Raw genomic sequence first — 14,831 nt, forward strand, 5'->3', positions numbered from 1 at the left:
ATCTTTAATGGGGGAGGGGCAAGGGGTAATGGATACAATTTAAAAGTAGAGTCAGTAGGTTACAGAGTCTAGATAGAGCAAGATTAGATGAGCCCATCTTCCTGAGCCTTCATTTTCTCACATATAAAATAGGACTAATATCTACCCTATTTTCAAGTACTTTGTAAATTGTAAAAGTACAGGATTGTTTACAAAGAATGTCTATGGTAGATTTGTTCCCCATCATTATTCCTGGAATTTAGATATGCTATATTTTAAAAGAACACACTTATATAAGGAAGATGTTTTAGCACAAAAGGCATGGCCAGCTTTGTGCCATGTGTTCACTCTCGGAGCCCTAGCTTCCGGTGACTTCAGCTCCTTCCGAATGACCTGACTGATGGTGATGGATAGAGCGTGATGGATGGAGAGTGTTCTCAAATGCAGAAGATGCAGGAGCCGACTAAAAACAAAATGGCAGATGCTCACTATTCCTACATTTTGCTCTTTAGTTCTATTCCTTGCCCTGTGAAGCTAAAGTGGAAATGCCAACCTCTATCTAGCTAAAGGAGATGAGAAATTAAAACAGGTTCAGAAGAATAGAAGTTAGATAGTTTACATGACCTCTCAGCAGCTACACCTCTCAGCAGTACAAATTCTATGTGGAAGAATAAAGTAATGTATAAATTTTCCTTTTACTCTTTCAGTATGGAAAGTGCCTTTATAAACTCAAGGTATTATTTTTAGCCCCATAGAGGTTAGGTTTATGGTACCTTGCCAAATTTCATATATCATGGAATGGTATATTTCAGGGATGCTAAATATTTTATTAATTGAAAAATCCATTTGCTTTTGATTTATTTCAGTGCATCTTCACTATTATCAGAGAAGAATTCTTACATCTTTCGTTTGTAATCATTCTTTTGACAGGAATAATACATTAAAACTTCATTAAGCAAAAAAAAAAACTTCACTAAGCTGTTAAGATTTATACTAAATAGCATATAAAATCTCTGAGCAATTGCTTTTCTCTGGCTAACTAGATGTTTTATTATATGTTGATAAAAAATATTAAACACCTCAAATCTACTTAACTCAAAATAGTTTTCAAAGTTTGCCAGTATGATGCATATGTTTAGGGTTTTCTTTTATCATAAAGATGATTGTAGAATTTATGGACTTGAGACTTTCATCTTTTGAAAAGTTAATAGATGCTTAGTACACTTTTATGTACAGTCTGTTTTAAGAAGGATTTGAAGTCCTTACCATGAAATATGTGTTAAATCAGGTTAATAAAAGGGAAATCAACCCAAAGCAGGAAAGGGAAAGCAAATATGCTAACCACGAAAGCTAAAATAGATAGAGAAAAAAAATAGAGATATATAGATTGACGGATAGACTGATTTGAGCATAAAGTTGGCTTTAAGTGTCCCACCCACAGGGACAAAAACATGGAAATTCAGTGGATTACATTGTTCTTATTGAAAATGTGGGTGCCTAATAACTTTTTGAGAACAGGAAACTTTTCTCCAGTATTAAGTTCTAAAATGAGTTCTTCGTGTGAATTCCTTGCATCTGAGACATCGTGCCAGGTAAAGGACAACACAGAAACAATATTGCTGTTCCTTATAATTCTGGATACAAGCAAAGCCATAACACAAAAGGGTAACTCTGTGACAATGATTCTGCTAAGGGGCACTAGGCTAATAATATTTAGGTAACAGGTAACTTTCTGATGATCTGATGATCTCCTTTGATACAAGGATAAATTTTAGCGATCTTTAAAATAATTTTTTTGTCAGATGTTTCTTAAAAATCGCTTTCTCAGCTAGGCATTTCATGGGAGCTAGACAGCAATAGCAACAACAACAAAATTGAAGTCATAGTTTGCTGTGTCAAACCATATACACCTTGAAAACGGAAAATTCGAGTTAAAATTTTTTTTTTTTAAGATTTTGTTTATTTATTCATGAGAGACACAAAGAGAGGCAGAGACATAGGCAGAGGGAGAAGCAGGCTCCCTGCAGGAAGCCCCATGCAGGACTAGATCCCAGGACCCCCGGAGCACAACCTGAGCCGAAGGCAGATGTGCTTAACTGCTGAGGCACCCAAGAGTTAACATTCTGAAAGTAAAGAATTTCAGCCAGGGTTCTCACCTAGTAGGTTGTTTTCCATATTAGTTCAAATGATTGTATATAAACTACAGGTTTACTGGAGAAATTTAGCATTTTGTTTTTGTTTTCTTGATGAAGAGAATTTTTGGCCACCCAGCTTAACCTCCTGAGCGTTCCCCCACTCAGATGCAGATCTCAGAGAGTAATCTCCAGTCTCCTAAAGGAAAATGATTTGGATGAGCTTTTTTTTGGAAGATGTGTCCCTGATATGTAGTATTTTTAAAGAATTTCCTACAAAGGTCTGTTCAAGCTTACTGTAAGCAAAATAAAGATGTTTTGTTTTTCCCTGTGGTTTTTAATCCCTGGATCTGCACAGTTGTTGAAATTTCCCTTGCTGAGAATAGAGGGGCCCATGGTATTTGAATAATAACAGCAACAATAACAATAAAACCGAACGCCTACCCATATCATTTGCTCAGTATCTTCTATATTACAGGTTCTGTGCTAGTTTTCTCATGTATTATTTTTTTTTTTAAAGATTTTATTGATTTATTCCTGAGAGACAGAAGCAGAGACATAGATGGAGAAGCAGGCTCCATGCAGGGAGCCCGATACAGGACTCGATCCCGGGATTCAAGGATCACGCTCTGAGCCAAAGGCAGATGCTTAACCGCTGAGCCACCCAGGCGTCCCTCTCATGTATTATTTTAACTTTCACATAATAGGCATGGCCTATTATTATCCCCATTTTAGTAATGAGAACACTGAAACTCCAATTTACCTGAACTTATGTAACTTATGTAACTAAGAGTCAGGATTTGAACCCAGATCTCTTAACTAGCTTTTAATTACTACATACTGGTGCCTGTGGAAGAAATCTGAATCTTCATGCATTAGCCTTAAGTTCATTATCTTCTTTCTTTTTCGTGGTATTTCTGACAAAAATTGTCACTGGGTCATTATACTTTGAACTTCTTTTAGATCCTGGCTTAAATGAGTCATTTTCCTTTAAAAAACACAATTTTTCTCAAAAAAAAACAATCCTAGAATAGCCATATTTTTATAGCAGAATAATTGTACCTTAACTTCTATTCTTAGATTGTCTTCTAATAATGAGGTTTGAATATCTTCTTGGAAAACAAGACCAGACTTATCTTCCAGTTGTTCCTGAGATTTGAAGAGGTTCATTTGATTCCTAAAACTGCTTACTCACCTACTAATGGCTTTGTAGTTCTCCCACTTAGCATGCCCCCATGCTGAAATAAAAAATTACTTGTGATGACTTGGCCTCATATCTCTAGAGTTGCAGTGTCCCATATAATGACTATCAGCTAGCCACATATGACTATTTATTTTAAATTTTAAATGAACTAAAATTAAATATAATTTAAAATTCAGACCCCCAATCACAGTAGCCACATATTCAATTCTAAACAGTCATAGGTGGCTACTGTCGTAGTGCAAATTATAGAACATTTCCATCATTGCAGGAAGTTCTTGGGCAGTGCTACTGTAGAGTGTATACTTCTCATGGCCCCCTTTCCTTACCTTCCTTATGTTATAAAAACAACAATGGCTTCTTCCAAGAATGACCTCTACAATTTCTGTAATTTGGGGGAGGTAACATATCTTCCCGATGATTTCCCATGATATTCAACAGTAGAAATTCAACAGTAGAAATTGGCTCTATTGATATTTCTGTGGCTCAGGGAAGCACACTAACACAGATCAAGTTCATCTTACTAAAATGGCAACTCCACAGAGCCAGCTCATTTTTATTTGCCAGATTACACATTGAGCCAGCTTCTTAGGTGGCTGTGTTTAGAACCGTTTATAGACTGTTTTTTTGAACTGCATCAGAGACTACCCTGATCCCTGGTAGACTTGTTGAGTTTACAGCAAATTGGGTTGGCTTCCATAACAGAGTTGGCCATCTTGTTCACATGTTCCACAAAAAAGCTGCCTCCTTCTATCAGTTAGTCTGTATTATTTTGGAAGAAAAAAAGATTTTTAAAAAATAAATCTGATTCTTTTAGTGTATCCTGGTTAGTTTTGATTGTTGTTAAGAGACAGAGATGCATATTCTTAATTCCTTCCCACTTATGTCCTACAGTAATCTTGGTACATGGACATATTGATATAAGCCAATGTAGTATAGTATATACTACATTCCTAGTGCCTACTAGGGAGGTACCAGTATTGTTGGCTTGAGCATTCCTATCTTATGGGGGTAAACTTCTTTGGTCTGTCTTTTCCATAGGGATGTTACACAATAAGCTCCTTTAGAAAAATCTGTTGAATATGTTATTTGTCAATGATATTCTATTGTTTGGTATATAGAACAGTGCCCCAAACATCTTTGCTATATGTAAAATAGTCCTGGAAAGTTTTGTTTCCTTTTGTTTTTCCCAACGAGCTAAGCAGTATGCAGCACTCATTCATGTCAGGCTTGAACCCTCCTTAGTCACACAGAAGCAGGCAACTACTCTCCTCTCAGCTGTACAAATAGTCTGATTAAGAGATAGAGTAAGATCTCTGTTCAGAATGTTCTTGGTCATTGGACACCTCTTAACCGAGGCATTGTATTAACCACTGTTGTCCCAGTTTCAGGGATTTCCCAAGCTCAAAAAAGCTGTTATCAGTTTTAGTAATGTATTGGTAATCATGAAGTAAAATGATAGAGTACAGGGGAAGTGAATCACATCAATCTCTACTTTTGTGTGACTCCTGACATTTTTTTTTTAAAAGAGTAAAGAAATGTCATGATTTATTTATTTATTTATTTTGCTATTGTGTTTTATGAGTTACTTCTATATTTTGGAAATTAACCATTTATCAGATATATGTTTTACAAATGTTTGTGCTGCCGATTCTGCAGGTGACATTTTCATTGTGTTGATTAAAGTTTTTTAGTTTGATATAGTCTCACTTGTCTGTTTTTGCTTTTGTTGCTTGTGCTTTTGGTGTCATTTCAAGAAATTATTGCCAAAACCATGTCAAGAATGGGGAAAGGTCTTGAATAGATGTTTCTTCAAAGAAGACATACAAATGACCAATAGGCACATGAAAAGATACCCAACATCCTTAATTATCAGAGAAATGCAAAGCAAAACCACAGTGAGATATCATGTTACATCTCTTAGAATGGCTATTATTTAGAAAAGGAGAACACATGTTGGGAAGGTTTGGAGAAAATAGAACCTTTGTATGCTGTTGGTGGGAATGTAAAATGGTGCAGCAACTATGGAAAACAATATGGAGATTCTTCATAAAATTAAAAATAGAACTATTATATGATTCAGCAATCCCACTTCTGGTTATATGCCCAAAAGAATTGAAATCAGGATCTCCACGAGATACCTGCACACCCATCCATGTTCATTGTAGCACTATTCACAATAGCCAATATATGGAAGACAACCCAAGTGTCCACTGACAGATGAAAGGATAAAGAAAATGTGGTGTATACGTACAATGGAATATTTTTCAGCCTTAAAAAAGGAAATTCTGTCATTTGCAACAACATGGATGAGTCTGAAGGACATTATGCCAAGTGAAACAAGGCAGTCACAAAAAGACAAATACTGTATGATTCCACCTAATGAGATTTTGAAAATAGTCAACCTCGTAAAAGCAGAGAGTACAATAGTGGTTGCCAGAGATGGGAGAGAGTGAAATAGAAGTTGTTATTCAACGGGTATAAAGTTTCAGTTATACTAGATGAGTAAGTTCTAGAGATCTGCTCCACAACATAGTGCTTATAGTTAACAATGTGATATTATATTGTGCACTTCAAAACTTGCTAAGAGGGTAGATCTCATGTGAAGTATTCTTACCATAAAACAAACCAAAAAACCACAAAGGAACACAAGGAAACCCTGTGATATATCTACTGTATTAACTGTGGGGATGGGGTCATGGGTGTTTGCATAATTCTAAGCTCATCAAATTGTACACATTACATATCTGCAGTTCTTTGTATATCAATTATATCTCAATAAAGCTGGTAAAATTTTTTAAATTAGAAAAATTCTTTTAAATGTCATCAGCTCTTGTGAATTTAATATAGTTGTTTTTGCTGTTTATAATAAGGCATCCTATTAAAACCAAAACATTTAAAAAATATTTTTATTAATTTGAGAGAGAGAGAGAAAGCACAAGCAGGGGCAAGGGGCAGAGGGAGAAGGAGAAGAAGGCTCTCTGCTGAGTTGTGGGACTGGATCCCAGGACCCCGGGGATCATGACCTGAGGTGAAGGCAGACGCTGAACTGCTTAACCGACTGAGCCACCCAGGCGCCCGGAGCTATGTCTTAATGATGAAATATTTACCTACCTTATTTACCTACCATATTTAAATGTGATAGTAAATTACTCTTCCACACCCACTTTGATGCTTCACAAAGGTCAGCTAGATGATATTGTTCTTTAAAAAATAATTATATGTATGTAATATTGTCTTAAATATTTATATTTCTTAATCACTGAGTTATTATTTCCCATTATTATTTCCCTACTGTTTTGGCTTCTACAAGCCTTGGTGTGCAGGGCATGCATTTCTCCCTGGTCACTAGTTTTAGAAACTATTTCCCTGACTTTGATTTGTTTTTTTATCACATCGGAGCAGGCACATTGCTGAAATGCAAGAAAGGAGTTAAAGAAAATAGCCTCCAATGAATAAAAGAATGTGATTCTAATGTATGCATTTTTGGTAGCAATGACTCCACTGAAATTCTATTTTGATTCCCTCATTCAATAGCAATAATAATGTTTTCGTGACTATCACAGCCACACACACACACACACACACACACACACACACACACACACACGCACGCACGCCCTCCCCCCCTCCACTCCCCCCTCCCCCCTCCCCCAGCTGCCAGTCTGTCTTAAGGCAGTGGCAGACGCCTGATTGGCGGGCTCTGTTTATTCTGTGACCAGATTCCTCCTAAAAGAGGGCAGGCCATGAGTGCCTGAAGCCTATTGGCCGGGCCTGCTCTGGACCCTCCCTTTCTTTTTTCATGGCACACACCACAGCGAAGTCTGTGCGGAATCCTAAACCAGCCCAATTTACATCCATTCATGAATCTGTGACGTCAGCAAGGCTTTGGGCTCCTTTGCGGTGGGCTGGAGGACTGTGTGGGTGGAATCCCCCTCCCCCTTATTCTTCTAATTCTGCAAGGCTTTTCACATTAACCTTCCATCTTTTTAAAGCAAGAAAATGGAACGGCATGTGTAGGAATTCTTCATTGTTGTGAGTATAACACTCTTTTTTTTTTTTTTCCTGTTTCATCAGCATTTATGCCACAAGGACAGATGGAGAAGGTATTTGAGATTTGAGTGGATTAGAAAGCGGATCTTACTGAGGGAGACACGGTGAGAAAGACAGACAGACCAGACCGGGAGACAGAGGCAAAGAGTAACCTGAAACCCCGTTAGAGCGAGGCGCCTCCGAAACTGACAGCTGGTTTTCCTTTGCTCGTCTGCTTGCTAGACGTGGACATTTTTCATTTATGGTTCTGCACGTTACCTCTGGATGCTGGTTTGGCTTTCCTTAAAGGGAGATTCATTTCTCGGAGAAGATGATGTGGGTTGCAGGAGAGGAAAAGCCCCAGACTGGTACCAGAAAGGTACTGGGGAAAGCCAGGCCAGCTAGACACAGCAGGTTCTAGCCTGCTGAACACTTGTCTTCCTTTCTGCCGCCCTTTCTGTTGTGTGTCACCCTTCACCTCCCCTTTGTTTCATAATTGTGTACCAGTCAGGGTCTTGAGCTTGCAATTTGGGGACGATGAATACTTGTCTGACCACTTTTTTCCCCAAAAGCTCTTATTATGGGAGTCACAGTGGTGTATTTATACATCTTTGCAGCTCCTTCTATCACTCTGTGCATTTTATTTATATTTTCAAAAACTTAAAAGCCTGCGCCAAAGGCAAAGGGGGAATTATCCTTAAATTCTGATCTTTAAAATATCCCCAGATGAAAATGAAGAAGTGGTTTCTTCATATATTCCGTAATTATGTTGCATAGAAATGCACATGAATATTTTCTGAAGATGAACTCCCTGCTCAAAATAGTTTCTTCCGCTGTGCTTGGCAAACATGGAAAAGTTCAGATATGTTCAATGTATTAAGTTGGTTTGATACTTTGCTTGGAGTTTGAACAAAAAGTTAGTATTTGTGATCAAATTTATTTTCCAAGGTTCTGGACTATATTCTGGTGAAAGTTGGGATGGTAAAGAAGAGGGATGTGACACTGTGACATGTTCTGCCCTGGGGCAACTCCTCAACCCAGATAACCTAATAGCATTTTCCACCTCCCTCACTTCAAGCAAATTATATTCTAGTCGGCAGCGTGTACCTGGTCGTCGTCTCCAGTGAGAGGGAAAGCAAAATGTCTGTTAATTTCTTATCATCCAGCCTTGTCATGTTTACCTTGTGTAATCAATACTTAGCTTTGAGATTTTCATATTATGATCTTTTCTCATGAGAGAGGGCTTCTAAATTAGGACTCTTATGATCTATTTTGAATTATTAGTGAATCTTCCAACTGTAAACTCATTGAAAATTACCCAAGGATTTGGAGTTCTCTTTTGTTTTTCATCTTGGCATTGCCCCTACTCATTTTGTTTTTCTCAGTGCATCTGAACTCACTGAGAGCTATAGAAGGGAAAACTTCTGCCTCATTCTAAATCAGATCTTTGTCCTATACTCAGACAACTGTGGTTTCATATTTTGCTATTTTTTATACACTGGGTTGAACAAGTGACACAATTCCCCTGCGTTTGTAAGCATCTAGACTTACTTCATTTTCTTCTTTTGTGTACCTTCAAACTTTGTTGAAAGTAGCAACTGCAAAGTTATTTCAAATCATTGAAGTCTAGATCATTGCTAGATCAAAAGACTGAATTCTTAGGGTTTCTTAAAGGTGTTTTTATAATCAAACTCAAGAAATGTTCATCAGATGCTGTCTTTTCTATACGTTTTGGCAGAGGGCTTTATTTCCGTTAAAGAAATACAGTCCGCACTTTGCATTTATTAAAGTTAAACTCTTCCTTTAAGGCACAGAGGAGATATAGAATCTCCCTATCTCTCCACTCCTAGTGGCTGTATTCTAGATTATATTTATTTTCGTGTATAGTGTACTTGTAGGGGGGGAAAAAAAACAATAACTCTTAATTGTTTAATATCAAACAATAAAATCCTGTGTATCAGTGACTGTCAATAGATGGCTTTCTGTTTCGAAATTGAAGCTACTCCAGAAGTAGGAATTAATTTATTTAGTAAACAAAGTCAGTCAAGCCAGAGCCCTGTCCTGGGGAACTATCAAAAGAATGGTTCCTAAGGGCCAGAGGCCACATCCACCATGTATGACAAAACAGCAGTACTTTGGACGGGAGAACCGGTCAGTTTGGTTTGCACTGTCTACCTACCCTCTCTCTCTTTCTGTGCTACAACTGAATTGATTGCTTGGGGAGCTCAAGTGAATCAAGATAGCCAAGATGACCAATGCTTGCCAGGTGGCAGCCTGACTCTTGCATTTTCTATTAAAGTAAAAAATATTTACCAAGAACACTCCTTTACTTAAAAAAAAAAAAAAAAAAAAAAAGGTTATTTAAGAGCTATCACCCTCCAGCTCTGTGTGGATTATTATTCCTTAAGAATATGGGAAAGAGAATGATTTAGAAGATGCCATATTTCCTCCTAACAAATCTAGAAGGTAAGATACCATACACATATAGTGTTGTGAAGATTGGAATTACCTGGAGAGCTTTCTATCTGTCTGTTTCTCCGTTTTTTTAGTATGTTCATAGAGTTGTTCACCCATCACCACAATCAATTTTAAAATATTTTCATCGTGGTAAAAATAAATAAATAAATAAATAAACAACCCATACATATTAGCAGTCACTCCTCTTTTCCCCTAGCTCTAGGCAACCACTAATCTTCCTTCTTTATACATAGCTTTGCCTACTCTGATCATTTCATATTAATGAAATCTTACATTATATGGTCTTTTGTGACTAACTTCTTTCACTTAGATAAGGCTTTCAGAGTTCTCCATATTGTAGCATATATCAGGACTTCATTCCTTTTATTGCAGAATAATATTCCATTATATAGTTATACCATGTTTTACTTATCCATTCATCAGTTGATGGACATTTGGATTGTTTCTACTTTTTGGCTGTTATGAATAATGCTGCTATGAACATTTGCATACAAGTTTTTATGTGAACATATGTTTTCATTTCTCCTGAATACATACCTAGCAGTAGAATTGCTGGGTCCTATGATAACTATATGTTTCACGTTTTCATGAACTGCCAAACTGTTTTCCAAAGCAGATGTACCATTTTTCATTCCCACAAGCAGTATAGGAAGCTTTCAATCTCTCTACATCCTTGTCAACATTTTTAATCTGTAGTTTTGAGAAGAGTGATCTTAGGGAATTCGAAGTGCTATCTCCTTGTGGTTTTGGTATACATTCCCCTAATGGTTAATGATTTGAGCATCTTTTTGGTGCTTATTGGCCTTCTGTATTTCTTCTTTAAAGAAATGTCTATTCAGATCTTCTGCCCATTTAAAAAGTTAGTTTCTCTTTTTATTACCGAGTTTGAGAGTCTTTGATAAGTTCCAGATACAAGATCTTTATCAGATATATGGTTTGCAAATATTTTCTTTCATTCTGTCAGTTGTCTTTTTACTTTCTTGGTGATATTATTTGCAGCACCAAGTTTTTAAGTTTTGACGAAATTCAGTTTCTTCACTTTTGTTGTTGCTTAGTGTCATATCCAACAAGACTTTGCCTTATCCAAGGTTTTGAAGATTTATCCCTATTTTTTAAAGAGCTTCATAGTTTTAGCTCTTACATTGAAGTCTGTGATCCATTTTGAGTTAATTTTTGTGCAGGGTATAAGGAAGTGTTCAAAGGCATTCTTTTGATTGAGGATATCCAGTTCCAGCAATATTTGTTGAAAAGATTGTGCTCTCCCCCATTGAATTGTCTTGGCACCCTACCAGGGAACTTAAAAAGAAAATACTGATACCATGGTCCCACCTCCAAAGAGTTATATTTAATTGGTGTGTGGTGGGGCTCAGACATCTACATTTTTTAAAAGCTCCCCAGATGATTCTAATATGTAGCCAGGATTGAAAACCATTTCACATGGATAGAGGGTTAGTTTTATGAAAGAAGAGGGACATGACTTCTGAATCAGAAGAAGAGAGTGAAGACATAGACTTCTATATGGAAAGAAGTGAAGAGAGGAAAATGAAGATTCATACCCGAGAGCATGTTTTTTTTTTTTCTTCTTTTTGGATTTTCTAAGTAGGAGTTTGTCATTTTCAAAGAGGTTAGAGAGATGCATTAAAAGAAGAGAAGGAGCTGACACTTATTAAGTGACTTCTACATGCCTAGAAATCTGCTGGGAGCTTTCACAGACATTATTTCATTTAAAATAGAATCCTCATGGTATGAGTAGACACTACTACCCCCATTGTACAGATGAGAAAACAGGCTCAGGAATATTCTGACTCAGCCAAAGAAACCAGGTAGTGCACATCATACCCAATTCTCAAATCCAGGTCTAATTTTTCATCCCATTCTTTCTTCTGCATACCGTGGGTTTAGAACATTGAGGCTTACCTTGACTTGTTACTGGTTTGGTCTAGCGTGACTCTATGGTCTTCTCTTGCAATGCTCTGGACTGGACATTGGGGTAAGAGAAATTGAATGGTGGGGGTAATATAGGATTAAGTGTTGGTACAGCAAGTGCAGTAGAAGACAAGAGGACATGCATAAATGAAGATTATCATGTGACAGTTAATCATAGAGTCCAGGCTAGCTATACTCTGCCTATGTATAGCCAGCAGGAAAAGTCCTGAGAGGACAGAGTGTACTAGATTTGAGAGAATGATTAAAGGGAATGGTGGGGAGACTGTAATGGGAAAGAGGATGTATCAAATAGAACTGGCAGGTGTTGAAGTGTTGGCATTCTTTTAATCAACAGATATTTATTGAGCATTTAGTATGTGTTCTAGGTACTGAGTACACAGTGGTAAAAAAAAAAAAAAACCCGCAAGAATTCTTGCCCTTGCCCTCTTGGGGGCTTCTTTTATTGGGGAAGACAAATAATGAAGTAGGTTTAGACAGTGTTAAATGTTAAAGAGAAAAGTAAAGGTGAGAGAGGAATAGAGCGTGCTGGGGGTGGGGTAAAGTCAAAAAGGGACTTTTTAAAAAGATTTTATTTATTTATTCATAAAAGAGAGGCAGAGAGTTAGGCAGAAGGAGAAGCAGGCTCCCTGAGGGGAGCCCGATGTGAGACTCAATCCCAGAATGCCAGGATCACACCCTGAGCCAAAGGCAGATGCTCAACCACTGAGCCACCCAGGTGGCCCAAAAAGGGACTATTTGGGGGCACCTGCCTGGTTCAGTGAATAGAGCATGCAGCTGTTGATCTTAGGGTCATGAGTTCAAGCCACGTGTTGGGTGTAGAGCCTACTTTAAAAAAAAGGTAAATTAAAATTTTGAAAAGGGACTTTTTTTTTAAAGATTTTATTTGTTATTTATTCATGAGAGACAGAGAGAGAGAGAGAAAGAGGCAGAGACACAGGCAGAGGGAGAAGCAGGCTCCATGCAGAGAGTCCGATGTGGAACTCAATCCCGGGTCTCCAGGATCATGCCCTGGACTGAAGGTGGCACTAAACCACTGAGCCACCTGGACTGCCCCCGAAAAGGGACTTTTGCATTGTATGCTGTATTTGCAGATATAGATTCAGAAAGTTAAGGAACTTTCAAACCAAGGGGTCAGTGGTTGACCAAGTCAGGTACAATTGTTATACAAAGAAAGATGCTCTAAGGACTAAAACTCAAAGTGAATATTTAGTATTCACTGTTTGTGCCAGACATGGGCTATAAAGTGATTGAACAGAGTAGACACTTTTTTGTCTACATTTGTTTATTGTAAAAGGACCTTTTTTTTTTTTTTTTTTTTTTTTTTTGGATTAATGATTTTTTTTTGCTGGTAGAGGCCAGAGCAGAGGTGGTAGTTGGGAAACATTTTTTTTTTTTTTTCAAATTTTACTTGCTGCCCCATTAGGATAAATCCTTGTAAGTATGTGGGTGGATGTGTGTGTTTGTGGCAGGGAGATGTCCTTTCATAATGTCACCACTGCGAATTGCTGCATGGTGATTGATAGTCAATGAGGAGGATGTGTTCTAGTACTCAGATGAATCAAGCAAAGAACCACCAGTGCAGGCTTAAATATGTCTTGCTTATTATGCGTTAGCAGAAGAATCACATGCAACACCTTGAACAGAGGATGAATTGAAGCCTTGTATAGTAAAGTTTTTAGTAATGAGGTTCTTTTTCTTTTTTTAAGATTTTATTTATTTATTCATGAGAGACACAGAGAGAGAGAGAGAGAGAGAGAGAGAAAGACAGAGACACAGGTAAAGGAAGAAGCAGGCTCCCATCCACGGAACCCAACATGGGACTCGATCCCTGGTCTCCAGGATCACGCCCTGGGCCAAAGGCGGTGCTAAACCGCTGAGTCACCTGGGCTGCCCCAGTAATGAGGTTCTTTTATGCAATCATGTACCTGCCTTCTTTCTTTATCTAAAAGATTACTTAAAATTAAATGGATAAAATTAATGTGTTTTCTGTTTGCCTGCTATAAGGCACAAAGACGCAATGGAAAAAGAATCAGACTAAGGTAGTAAGTATCTATGTAGCAGTGTCAAGTCATCCTTGGCAAGATATTCTCTTGGCTTCTTAAACATTGTCTTCAGCTTTCATTTCAAAATATGAGACTTTGTTGTTGTTGTTTGTTTGTTTAGTGATCTCAAATATCCTTTCTAGGGCAGCCCCGGTGGCGCAGCAGTTTGGTGCTGCCTGCAGCCCAGGGCGTGATCCTGGAGACCCTGGATCGAGTCCCACGTCAGGCTCTTTGTATGCCTGCTTCTCCCTCTGCCTGTGTCTCTGCCTCTCTCTCTCTGTGTCTATCATGAATAAATAAATAAAATCTTAAAAAAAAAAATCCTTTCTAGCTTCAACATTGTAATATTCGTGGAATCTCATTATTACCAGCATCAAATAGACAAGTGACAACTTCTAAGACAACCTGGTTAAAATCTACCTTTACTCTAGTTCTTCCATAGTACTTTCTAGAAGTTTAGCCCCCATGGGATACTGCTACAGCTGAGGAGGAGGGGAAAATATAAGTGTTTCAGATGGAGATAACTGGGTGAGACACAGAAAGGTTAAATCACTGAGATATGCCCAAGCACTCCCTCATAAACAGGAAGTAGAGTCCTGATGAGATCTGACCTTGCCATCTTTAGGCATGCCCACATAAATGTCACTTGTTTGGCCATTATTCTTTGTAGTCAAGAAAGAGCTTCCATTAGACTGGTGATTTGGTGGTCTGGGCTAATAGGGAATATGGCAACAGATACTCTAATAACCTTAGTTTGGTTGTGTGTTACAGTCTTTTCCTTGATCTGACTTTTGTTATTGCTCTTAAGAAGCAAAATTGATCATCTTGGCTTCTTCTCTCCATCTCTCACTACCTCTTATCATTCTTTAAATCAGGCTGAAGCGTGATGAAGGGTGAAAGACTATGCCAAAATAGAAAATGAGAACCACTAAATCCATAAATGGTACAGCCAATCTTTGAAAAAAATAAGTCTGTTATTTTTTATGAGAGTTGCTAGCTTTTGAAAATTATTTTTCCCAG

At 37.7% G+C, this 14,831-nt stretch overlaps 1 protein-coding gene across 2 annotated transcripts in view; it reads left to right on the top strand.

Annotated features, from left to right (window-relative positions):
• MAP3K13 (mitogen-activated protein kinase kinase kinase 13) overlaps window positions 1-14,831 on the top strand; it is a 142,258-nt gene that overhangs the window by 36,381 nt on the left and 91,046 nt on the right. The window contains exon 1 of one of the 2 annotated variants that reach the window (XM_038583610.1): window positions 7,123-7,347. The exons of the other annotated variant lie outside the window; for it this stretch is intronic. The gene's annotated coding sequence lies outside the window, so the exon portion shown is untranslated. Of the gene's footprint in view, window positions 1-7,122; window positions 7,348-14,831 lie in introns of those variants that run through there. 2 annotated transcript variants of the gene reach the window in all.

The sequence above is a fragment of the Canis lupus genome, chromosome 34, assembly GCF_011100685.1.
Source record: "Canis lupus familiaris isolate Mischka breed German Shepherd chromosome 34, alternate assembly UU_Cfam_GSD_1.0, whole genome shotgun sequence".
NCBI lineage: Eukaryota > Metazoa > Chordata > Mammalia > Carnivora > Canidae > Canis > Canis lupus.